Source organism: Vombatus ursinus, unplaced genomic scaffold, assembly GCF_900497805.2.
Source record: "Vombatus ursinus unplaced genomic scaffold, bare-nosed wombat genome assembly UNPS02010219.1, whole genome shotgun sequence".
NCBI classification, from domain to species: domain Eukaryota; kingdom Metazoa; phylum Chordata; class Mammalia; order Diprotodontia; family Vombatidae; genus Vombatus; species Vombatus ursinus.
Window position 1 is genome coordinate 1,315,414 of NW_020949997.1, and position 12,882 is coordinate 1,328,295.

Consider the following 12,882-nt stretch of genomic DNA (forward strand, 5'->3'; position numbering starts at 1 on the left):
TTCAGTCTCAAATCTCCAATTGCCTTTTCAAACATCTCAAACTGGATGTCCATGCCTTAATCTCAGCAAAACCAAAACTGAACTCCCTGTGCTCCTAATTACAGCTAGGTGGTGCAGTGGATAGAGTGCTGGGCCTGGAAGAAGGAAGACTTATTTGCCTGAGTTCAAATCTGGCTTCAGATACCAGCAGGGCAAGTCATTTAATTCTGTTTGCCTCAGTTTCCTCATCTGTAAAATGAGCTAGAGAAGGAAATGGCAAACCACTCCAGGATCTTTGCCAAATGGGGTGACAAAGAGATGGACATGACTGAAATGGCCAAACAACAACCCCCTAAATCTTCTACTTCCAAACTCTACCACCACCCTCCCAATCCCCCAGCCTCACAACCTGGATATCACCCCCACGACTTCTTACTATCTCTCACCCCTGTGTGGGGTGTTTGTGACCCCCAAAATGATCAAATCAGAGACTTTTTCTTAAGAAAGGTAAAAAAGAGTTTTATTGCTTTCTCATGAGAAAGGACACACCCAGCATTCGCTCAAGATGGCTCCAGCCAGGGTGTGCACCTGAGTGTCTTGTAAAGCAGAATATATAGACCCACATGGAACACCCGGTTTAGCCAGAATGTGCTGCAAGGCATCTGGGTGCAGTCTCAACAGTCATAAGTATGAAAAATAACTGAGGTCGGGATTAGTTCATTCCCCTGAGGGGGCTTTACCCTATATTATCCCATTCACTCCCTTATCTTGTTTACATATTTGTGTAAACCAATAAACCAAGAAATCAATTAATCAATAACCTAATCTCCCCCTGTCCTCTTTTCTTATCAATTCTGTGGGAACCAAACTGTTAGCGTTCTTCACACCCCCTATATCTAATCTACTGCCAAGGCCTGTTGATTTCACCTTTACATCTCTTGAATATGCCAACCTGTTGGTTGGTCTGCCTGCCATACCTTTTTCCCTACTGCCGTCTGTCCTCCATTCAGTTGCCAAAGAGGTTTTCCTAAAGCACTGATCCAATATATAATCCTCAAACTCCAGTGGATCTCTATCATCTCCAGATTCAGTTGAAAAATCTGTTTGGCATTCAAAGTCCTTTATAACCTAACAACTCCCCCGCCCCCCAACCTTTCCAGTGGTTTTACACTTTACTCCCTAACATGCATTCCACAATCCAATGACACTGGCCTCCTGGCTCTTTTATACACAAAACATGGCATCTCTTAGCCCTGGGCATTTTTTCTGGCTGGCCCCTATACCTGGAATTCTCTCTCCTCATCTGCCATCTGTTTTTTTTGGCTTCCTCTAATTCTCAGCTAAAATCCCACCTTTTACAAGAAGCCTTTGCTAATTTCTCTTAATTCTAGAACCTTCCCTCCATTAACTATTTCTTATTTATCCTGGATATGGCTTTTTGGTACATGTTTGTTTACTTATCTCCCCCATTAAATCATGAGCTCCTTGAGGGTAGGAACTATTTTTTACATTTCTTGGTATCCCCTGAGCTTAGCACAATGCCTAGCGCGTAGTAGATCATTAATGCTTATTGACTTACTAGGATGATCTCAGCTTTCTTTCAAGGTGTTGGGTTTTTTTTTCATAGTGTAACATTTTAGCATTTTTTTTTTAAAAGAACACAGGAAGAAGTTATTCCAAACATAAGCATAAACTGATTGCATAGGAGATAATGAACAATATTGCCTGAAAGACATAGAGAGAGCTTGGTAGCAGTAGAGGACAGAAGAGTAAAATGCAGTCCATTCATTACACGACACGAATTCATAAGACGGTTTAATATTCAATGGATATAAAGGAAACATACAAGCCTCTAGTATACAAACCTTTGGCTTGGGAATAGAACCTTTGTTAACCCTAACTCCTGGAGAGCCAGTAGCACACACTATTGAGAGTAGTGACATGAGAACAGTTAATTTCATAAGCAGAGGTTATCAAGCATACTTTCCAGGTTGTTTTCTGACCCTGCATGGAGATCAGATGCTGCTTTGCCTTATGATCCCCTTATCTGTGATGTTTAAAAAGTTCAAGAGACATAATTTCTAGGTAATTAGTCATTTTATTAATAATGGTAGCATTTTAATAAAAGAGATCGGTGGCACTCTCAAATGCCAAAGACAATCATGGCAGCTGAACTCAAGCTGAACATTTTCTAATAAACTTTGATTATGGCATTTACTTCTACATTACCACCAGCCTTGGGCAATCTAATCAAAGAATTTATCCCCACCCAAAGCAGAGTAGAACACAATGGGCAGGAATTCACATTAGATTAGACTCCTAGTAAGGTTGGGTGAGGTCTGACCTCGTTGAGGGAAGTGAGTTCAACCTTCAGAAACAGGGCTTTTAAAAGGAGGACTTTAGAAAAAAAGAGGAACTCTGGATCTCCCCAAATCATTGGTTATTAATAATCATTTCTCTCACATCTATAAGCTTTCAATTATACCATGCATTGAATAAAAATTGTCAAGTACATAGAAAACAGGGTCAGGCTTCCATTCCCTGATCCCTTTATCAACCAGTCTTGAGGTGGTGGTGATGCAGTTTAGGGGTTCAGGGGTGCTGGGACTTCAAAATCACAATATGCAGGTCCAGCCCAAAAGAATTTGACCCAAGCCTTCCTTCAGCCAAAGACGAGGTTTATTAGAACATCCATCGTATTGGGCAGACTCTTAAGGAGTCCAAACATGAGTAAGCTATTGGCTAGATTATAAGAATCCCAGCCCTGGCTAGATTATAGGAATCTAAGCCGTGGCTAGATTATAGGAATCTGAGCCGTGGCTAGATTTTAAGACTCTTAAGCAGTTTAATGGAGACAAGATGGACTTTATATACATTGAGACTATGGGAGGAATCTAGGAGGAGCCAAGTAGTCTATGAGGTAATAGAATTCCAGGGACCTGGACCACCAGGCCAAGGGAGAATGGAGAAGTGATCTGGGGCCATAGGGAGGTCCACGATGAAAGGCCAGTTGATAGGATTATAGCCTCAGGGGAACGCCAGAGATTTGGCCAAGTGGGAAAGTCCAGGGTTTTTCCTTTTTGGGGTCCAGATCCCATCCTCATCAGTGGTGGGGAGGGGGTGATGGAGGTAAAATAGTAAATGAGCTGAGCGTCAATTCTGTGAAAGAGTTTTCGTTTTATTCCATTAACTTAGCAAATGAGAATCATTCTGGAAAGACATGTGCTTCTCAACATGGGGCAGTTAGAGATTGGAGATGGGCCAGGCTCATGGTAGGGAATAGTAGGAATTGGGGCTCTTAGAGCAGATCAAGAAAGAGGGACACTAATCCTTTTTTTTTTTTCCATATCAAATATTGCTAGTTAGTTGAAAGTATTCTTCAGGTCAATGTTCCAGATGTTTGGGGGGAGGTGGATCTGGGCACATAATAAGTGGTGTTCTGTGATTCCATGTAAGGGTGAAGATGAGATGGAGGAGAGAAAAGGGAACTAAGAGAAAGGAAGATGTTATTATTAAAAAGTTAATACAAACAACCCATGAACTTGATAACATATTGAAATTATATACAAGCAGATAGATATATGGAATGGGAAGTAAAAGGATAAAGATATACAAAGTGAAGCTAAGTCAAAACTTGATCAATTAAAAAAACGTTTTAGAGGTATTAACTAGGTTTCAGTATCTATAAGACATTTTGCAGAGACCTTCCTTTGGTATTATTTGTACATGAAAGTAAACATGTGAACAGCTTCTTCATTATGTCAGTATGAAGAGTATCTGAACTGAAGTCACAGGTGAGCTGACAGAACACTGATTCCTCCCTCAGGCAGTGAAAATTGGAGGATTTCCCAGTAAGATGTCCATGTGTCCTTCAGATTTTTAAAATAGCTAACTGCCAGAAAAAAATTCATTTAGTGGATGTCTATTTGTAAAAAGGTCAAAAGAAGAGGGAAGAAAAAAGCCACGAATGCAGAAGGAACTGCAAAACAATAAAATCAACTTTTGGGAAAAACTAGGGATAGATCATGACAGAAGAGAGGGGCATTTCATTCTCAAATAATTAAAATGAGGATGGAGGCTCTTAAAATTATACAAACAATGAACTGGCCCCGAATCAAGTGTCTCAATTCCAATCACAGTTTTTGAGCAATAGTAGTTCAATTTTTAGTACATTTGTTGAGGTGTAGGGGTGCTGGAACCCCGAAATCACCCCACATGGCGTGGTGATTGAATTCAACCCAAGCCTTCTTTCAGCCAAAGACAAGGTTTATTAAAGATCAGCCTTATTAGGCAGACTTAAGGAATTTAAGCATTTGTATCACTAAGGCAAGTGGGCCAGATTTTAAAAATCTGAGCCCTTGGCTAGACTCTCTTAAAGAATCTGATCCCTTGACTAGAATTAAAGAATCTGAGCCCCTTAATAGAGACAAGATGGACCTTATACACTGAAAGACTATGGGAGGGATCTAGGAGAGACCAGGTAGTTTGGGGTGACTGCAGGAGGGGTCTGAGGAGAATCTGGATGGGAGTGGCCAGTAAACTAGGTTGAACAGAAGGCGAGAGAACTGGACCAAGAGGCCCAGGAAGAGTGGAGTCTAGATGGGATTAAGGGTGGGAAGTGGCCAGGGGCAATCAGGAGATAGCCCAACAGAATTAGGAGATTGGGTGTAGTCACAATGAAAGGCCTGTTGATAGGATTGTAACCTCAGGAGAACACCAGAGATTTGACCACGTGGGAAAGTCCCGGGTTTTTCCTTTTTGGGGTCGAGATCCAAAAGACATGGTCTTTTCCTTTTAGGGTTTCAGATCCCATCCCTATCACATTTATCCCCCAAATGTTTTAAAGCTAATCTTCCTGTATTTGGAAATCCTAGCACTGATGTATTAATCTGAAACACCAAAGACTATTTAACATAGCTATACAAATTAAAATCTTATGGTTTCTAATATATGCAAAACTCTTTGCAGACCTTAAGGTGATATATATTAGATATACACACACAAATAATACTTTTTTAAAATACCACTTAGAGTTACTAACTGTTGATACTCAATATAAGATCATCACCTAATGACCTACAAGTCAACACACTCCTGGACAAAAGGAACCTCATACATACTGATAGTCTTGATAAAAATGAAACCGGAAGACAAAGAAGGGGCAGTTAGTGGTTAATAGGTACTTCTCAGAGCAAGAGATAAAGGAGGTGCCAGAGTAGCTTTTATTGTATGCCCCAAAAAAATAAACATTCCATTAGACACTTCTATAGGATACTACAATTATCTTGCCTGCACTGTTTACAGGGAGCACAAGTTAATTACCACTGAGAAGATAATTGTAGTTAGTGCATCATCTGATGCAGAAGGTGAACACACAAAAAACTCCAGCATGTGATTGACCTGAATTTAGATACCACCAGTGATATGATCATGAGCAAATCATTTAACTTAGCTTCAGTTTCCTCCATTGTAACATGGTATTAATTTCTGTAGAGCTTACTTGCCAATGGTGTTGTGTAAGTATAGCACTTTGCAAACTTGAAAGTTCTATGTTAAATGTTAGTTATTATGTTTTTGATTCTCGGTAGCTTCAATGTGAAGGTGGAAATAAAGTGGAATGACTCCCCCAAAATATGTTGGAAAATATGGCATGGGATGGAAGAAATTAAAAGTCAGAATCTTGTACTCTATTTACAATTCCCATGTCTTTATTTATTTTAGGCAATTGGGGTTAAGTGACTTGCCCAGGGTCACACAGCTAGTAAGTGTCAAGTGTTATGTGTCTGAGGTCAGATTTGAACTCAGGTCCTCCTGACTCCAGGGCTGGTGCTCTGTCCACTGCACCACCTAGCCACCCCTCCTATGTCTTTATATCATATCATGAACAAATTGTTCAACAAGTCAGAAGACACTGAATATAATGAGTACCAAACAATACCATAAAAAATTAAATTGATTGTGCTGTAACAGTTTGTAGCCAGCTTACTAATTAGGGTAAAAGTTTAAAAAAAAATCAATACCAAACTAAAAGAAAGAAATCTGTGATAGTTTGAAAAAGCTAACATTGACATATTTTAGGAAAAAGACAAGATATTGTCTGCAATTACATGAACACCAAGTTCACTTATTTTAAAAAAATGGAAATGGTCAAAAAGACACTGATTACCATCATTTCTTTAAAAATCCAAACTAAAGTTTAACTGTGATAAAGAGGTGAAAAGGTCCCCAAAATTGTAGCAACAATTAAAAAAAATTCTTTGCCAGAGAAAAAAATGTTGAAAAAATTATATCATGATTATTATTCTAAATTCAAGAATTGATGTGCTTGAGAAATGTTCAAACTAATATAGTCCTTTTATGTCCCTAGATGACATCAGCTATTTTGAAATAACATTTATAGGAATCCTGAACAAAGAATATTTCACAGTATTGTAAAAAGGTATTAGGCAGTTTAGAGTTAACATTCTGCTTCATCAAATAGAATGTTATATCAACTTTCAGGAACTTCCTTGAAGTAGCATCCCCCTAAAGCCATTCAGGCTTCTTCTCAATTCCTCTTCTCTCATTCTTCACTGGGTAGCTAGAAGTAATCAAGAGACCTCATTCTGACCAGGACTCTACCCAATCCTTTCAGGAGGATGAGGGAAAGAAACTACCAGCTGATAGAAGGGAAAACCATTTAGTGGATGTCTCTTAGTAGAAAGGGCAGAAGAGGCAAAACACCATGAATACAGGAGCTGGATAACAATAAAATCAACTGAAGAGAAAAACTAGGGACAGATTATGGCAGAAGACAGGGACTTGGGTCTTTCCCTCCCAGACTGATATTTTTGTGATGGTGAATTGTGCCATCTTTTGTCTCAATTCTCACCTAGCCCTTAGTCATCGAATGGGCATTGGGACCTGGGAAAGACCTTAATTTAGAAAGGCCAAGATCCCCCACTGCATCCTGGGCCATGGCGGGTAGATTTGACTTTTGTCCTGCCACCGGACTTTAATGACTCCAGAGGAGTGAGGCTGATGACTCTAGGCAATTCTGCCTCTCCTAAACCCAATTCATGTGATGTCATTGGTCCTCTTTGACAGGACAACAGCAACAATTTTTGAATAATTGAAATGATTGGATCATGATTCTAATCCAGTGGTTCCCATTTAGGAGTATGCAAATCAATTGGAAATTTTTGAAGATGGTCAAAGGGCAGAGGAAGGCCTCCCCACTCTTTAGGTTGTTCTCTATGGGGCATTTACAGAAAAAAAAATTGTGATGAAAATTGCTCAGATAAGACTCTGATTGAGAAAAGATAATACATTTCAGGTCCCATCCACATCCAGCCCATAATTATCAGGCCAATTCTGAAATTACCTACTGCATTGCATGGTACCTTATGAAGCATGCAAAATATCAGTCCTAATTAGACATCCTTCCTGATAGGATAAACTTCAAAGTTACAGCTCTCAAAAAATATTAATACTCGTGTTCAGCTGGAAATCTGAAAATGTACCTTTAATAGAAAACATACATAAAATCCAGATTCTTTGGATCTCTAGGCTATTATCTTTCTCTACCTGATGAAGTGACTAAAATGTTACCTTAGAAAACAAGTGATTATCTGGTACATAAAAATGTGGGCTTAAAAGATGACATCAAATTTCATGTTATTACTCATTTTTCATTCGTGTTTGACTCTTTGTAACCTCCATTTGGGGTTTTCTTGGCAACAATACTAGTTTGCCATTTTGTCTCCAGTTCATTTTTCAGATGAGGAAACTGAAGCAAACAGGGTTAGGTGACTTGTGCAGGGTCACATAGCTAGCGTCTAAGGCCAGATTTAAAATGAGGTCTTCCTGACCACAGGCCCAGTGCTCTATCCAATAAACCACCTAGCAGATGAAATCTGTCTACTTAAAAAAAGAGAGGGGCACAATATTGGGTTCAAAGATATAAAAAAAATATTAAAAGGAAGGCTCTTGATGAATAGAAACAGCAATTTTTTCTTTGTACTTACTCTGATGTACTTACACTCTGATAAGGGGCAAGTGTAGAAGGGAAACAAATTTTTATTTAATACACATGAAGCCATTAAAAAAGAAAACCAACCAATTTCATATAGATCCTCCTTGCTCAAAATTTAATGGGGTTGAGCAATATTTTTAAAAGTGTGAAGGAGGAGAACATGAATTCTTATACCAGGTTCCTATCAAGTCAAAAATAAAACATGATGCGAGATAGCTGCTAGTAACACAGTATTACCAAGTTAGTCACTATGTGATGAAGAACTTCTCTTTAGCATTGTTAACTTGAGATCTTTCCAATATTTAAATACTCTTAATTGAATAGAAGCACCACCCTCAGTTTAAAAGCCTATATTAAACAACTGTCCAACGTACAATAAAAGATACTGAGGCAGACCTCTAAGCCAATAGCACTTTTTCAAAGGGTCCATGGTCCCCTCTAATGAAGTAGACCTCAGATCTTCCTTACAATCTGAGATGCCTTCTTTTCAGTACCTTGTTTTTATAGTTTGATACCCAAATGTGCAAAAGGGGCATGGTGAAATACAGAATCTCATTGATCAATAGACCTTGCTCTTGAGAGCAAAAAGTGACATAATAGCTGGGGGATCACAGGTTGGGCGAAGCATGGGGCATCTGCACTAATGCGTCGTAAGATGGTCACTTGCTCGTATTGGACAAGAGAGAGAGAGATCCAGAGGTACAAAAATAAATTGGGGCATTTTCCAAAGGATCAAGGCATCCCACCCATAACTGGGTTTAGACATGGAATTTGAATAAAACAAGATGGAGATAACTGTCAATATTCTTGTGTTTGTGCAAGTGAGACTCATAACTTGGTAAAGGAGTAGTGAACATTACATTAAAGTTTGAGGCCCTCTATAAGAACCTCTCTATCCATATCTGATTCATGTAGAATATCAAACTGAATAATACTGATTGGAATAGAGTAGGGGTCCAAATGAATTATTTCTCATAGTACTTCCTCTATAGCTGCTGATAAGGGACAAGTGTAGAAGGAAAACAAATTTTTATTTAATGCACATGAAGCCATTAAAAAAACCCAACACTTTCATATAGATCCCCCCTTGCTCAAAATTTTAGTGGGAGTGAGCAATTTTTTTTAAAAGGGAGAAGGAGGAGAACACAAAATCTTATACCAAGTTCCTATTAAGTTAAAAAAAAATATGATGCTAGACAGCTCGTGGTAGCACATTATTACCAAAATAGACACTATGTGATAAAGAACTACTCTTTAGCATTGTTAACCTGAGATGTTTCCAAAAATATTTAAATACTTTTAATTGGAAAGAAGCATCACCCTCAGCTTAAAAGCCTATATTATTAAACAAATCTACAATCTTAAGAACAAGATAACCAGAAACAACTCTTAGATCTTTATTAAAGTACTATATAGATTTTGAAAAAATACTGAATTTTTATCTGCTCCACAATTATTTAAAAGTCAATAAAAGTAAAGTGACTTATTTCTAAAACTATTGTTTGGGAAATATCTTATAAATATGATTACAATTCATATGGAGAAAGCAAGGCAAAGAAATGGTTTGTTATTCCAGTTTCACCTGACATTCCACAGAAAATCTTTAATTTAGCTAAAATAATATTTCTCAGAAGAAAATTTACATAAATATCTACCCAACAGGGTTGGTTTGAGCCAAGTGTTTTGTAAATCTTATAGCACTATACAAATGTCATTTATTATCATAAAACATTAAGCAAGGATCTCAAAATATATATTTAATGAAGATATTGCTATAGTTGGTCTAAAAACCCAGAAATGATACATTGCCACCCTATCTTACGTAAGACTTAACAGTTCATAAAGCACTTTCACATACATTATCTCATTTGATCTTCCCAAAAGTCCTTTGAAGGCTAAAGAAGGGAGTATTGTCCTCATTTTATTAATAAATAAAACATTACCACAAACTGTATTTATTGAAATAAAAATGGAAATCTAATCTCCAAATAGTAAATTTCTCAGAGGGCGGAGGAGAAAGTATAAGATTTCATGTTCTCTTTTTTCCCTATGCCCTAAATAAAAATTTACTATCTGTTGGTTGGATTTAGATTTTATATCTTGTTTAATGGAAATGTTGAGGTTCAGGGGTGCTGGGACCCCAAAATCACAACATGTGGATCCTGCCCGAAAGAATTTGACCCAAGCCTTCTTTCAGCTGAAGACAAGGTTTATTAGAACATCTGTCATAATGGGCGGACTATTAAGGAATCTAAGCATTACTGAGCTATTGGCTAGATTATAAGAATCTGAGCACCTTAATGGAGACAAGATGGACCTTATACACAGAAAGACCTAGGAGTGGCCAGTCTGCGGGGACTGTGAGGTAATAGAATAACAAGACCCTGGACCAAGTGGCCAACAGAGAATGGAGCCCAGGTAGCATTAAGGATGGGAAGGTAAAACAGTGGAGGGCTAGGCTAGGTTAAGGGTAACAGAGAATTGGGAGATTAGGAGTAGTCACAATGAAAGGCCAGTTGATGGGATTCTAGTCTCAGGCAAACTCCAGAGATTTGGCCAAGTGGGAAAGTCCAGAGTTTTTCCTTTTTGGGGGTCCAGATCCCATCCTCCTCAGAAACATCTAAGAAAAGACTATATAGCATGCTGATTTATGTGAAAAACCTAGAGTCCTAACAATTCCATGACATTTTTGCATTGCATTGACTTACTTAGACTTCAATATTAATATTTTCCCTTCATGGAGGTAAAAATGAGAAAAATATTGTGCATTTTTAGTTTCTAGAAAAATATGAAGCAGACATGTGAGTGCCTCAGCAAAGGGAAAAAAAATCATCCCATAGCTTTAACTGATCACTTTGTATATCGTGTGTTGAAAGAGATGCTCATATCCCAAGGACTGGGAGACTGGATAGCTTGAGTTGAGTCTTCAGTATTACTTCACTATTTTGTTTGTAAGTGAATTCACAGAGCATACATATTCTAATAAGCCAAAACAAATTAGAATATCAAATGTGAATAATTTTGGACTGACACCACCATTCCCCACCATCAAAAGAACTGGAAAAGTGGAAGTTTACCTTGGCTCCATTTTTTGAAATACTGGTAACAGTTCTATTTCCTCTTTTGGGAAATAAATGTTCTTATATGTAAGTAGCCCTTAAAAATATACATTTATGTATGCATTCTAGAATGTTTTAAGCCACCACAAACTTGAAAAAAGTACAATTTATTTTTTTAAAGTACCACGGATAACACCTTTAATATTTAACATTGATACATTTAGATTAAAAATAATTTTTTGAAGTACTTAAGTTTTAAATCTGACATAAGAGTTTAAATATGCCTTATATTATTTCTATTAAATGAGAGTAGCTTCAACTTATATACTTTTTTTTAGTCCATCTATGTGTTTATTTCTTTTTAAACAGGCAGTAGAGTGGAGGGGCTGCAATGTTGGAAGTAAGCCCCTTAGGGGGTTGGGGGACAGTTTATATATCTTTTCAACAGGATGAGGTCACTGGACAGAGGAAATGCCCTCTCTATCAGACCACGTCCCCTGCCACCTCAATCTGGGCTGTCTAGACAAAAAGAACATGTCCCTACCCAAGCTTGGGTAGAACAATGAATGGGCTTCCCCTACTTTAAATTCTTTTGAGTTTGGGTGGGGGCTAATCAGGATAAGGAGAGTCCTGTAATCTCATTATCAGAAATGTCCTCAGAAGAACTGAACTTTGGAAGAAGGGGGAAGCTTGGAATCTCGTTTTTCACATTCCCTTATCTGATTCTAAAGAGGCATAGCCTCCTCAATGAATCACTAACTGATCAAGGGTTTTGGGACTTATGATGGGTAATGATGTGGGGGAAAAATGATCTACTCATTGACAAATCAAAGGGAGCAGTCCCCTTTTAGTAAATAGACTGTACAGTACAGATAAAAGGTGAAAAGAGAAAAATTAAACGGTGAATAAAATTGTCCGTTTAAGGCTCAGAAGTCTCATCTTATGCAGCTGTCTGAAGTTCTCTGGTCTGAGTGTGGTGTAAGCAGTTTCCAGTTGACTGTCTTCTCAGGCTCAGGTCTTATATACTCTTGAAGATAATTCATATAATTGTTTTAAGAAAATTAACCAAGTCACTACAAGCCAAGGAAATGTTAAAGATCTAATCTTAGGAGGTTCTCAGAGGCTTGTCTATAGATGGTTTGGAAAAATCAAACTAATGGAAACTAATATTGAATCAATTCAAAAGATTTCATTTTTAAAATCAGTGGAATTAGAAACTGGATTCATTGGAGAGAGTAATGAAGCTTTGGGCCAACACTGGGTTCTTCTGTAGGAATATAATTTCTTCCTTCAAACTAATCATTCTCACATGAGAAATCCTTTGAAACCTGGGGGGGGGGGGGGGAGAGGAGATTTTTAAAGGGTTTGGAAATTAAGCAAGAAGGTAAAGTTTGGATTATTTGAATAACTCAATATTAAGTTCTTCAAATTAACCTAACTGAAAGTACACTTTTTTTGTTGTTTAAAAATCCTTACCACCTAAGACAATTTAAAGATTTTTGTTTCTGTTAATCCAATAATTTTACTTCACACTCACATATATGATTTGTCACAGCATGGGCCTAGCACCATTACAATAAAAGCCATCCATAAAGAGTGCTGAATTTGCAGATCTGCATTGGAATGTTGGAATGTGACCTTGGGCAAGTCTCTTCATTTCCATGAGACTTAGTTTTCTCAAATGTAAAATTCAAGAACAGACTAGATAATTTTTTAAGTTTCTTCCAGTTCCAAATCTCATGACCTATGTTTTACTTTTATCTTTGTCAAAGAGCAGGACCACTGGCTCATTGAATCAAATACCACCTTGGCAGTACGTATGACCTTTCC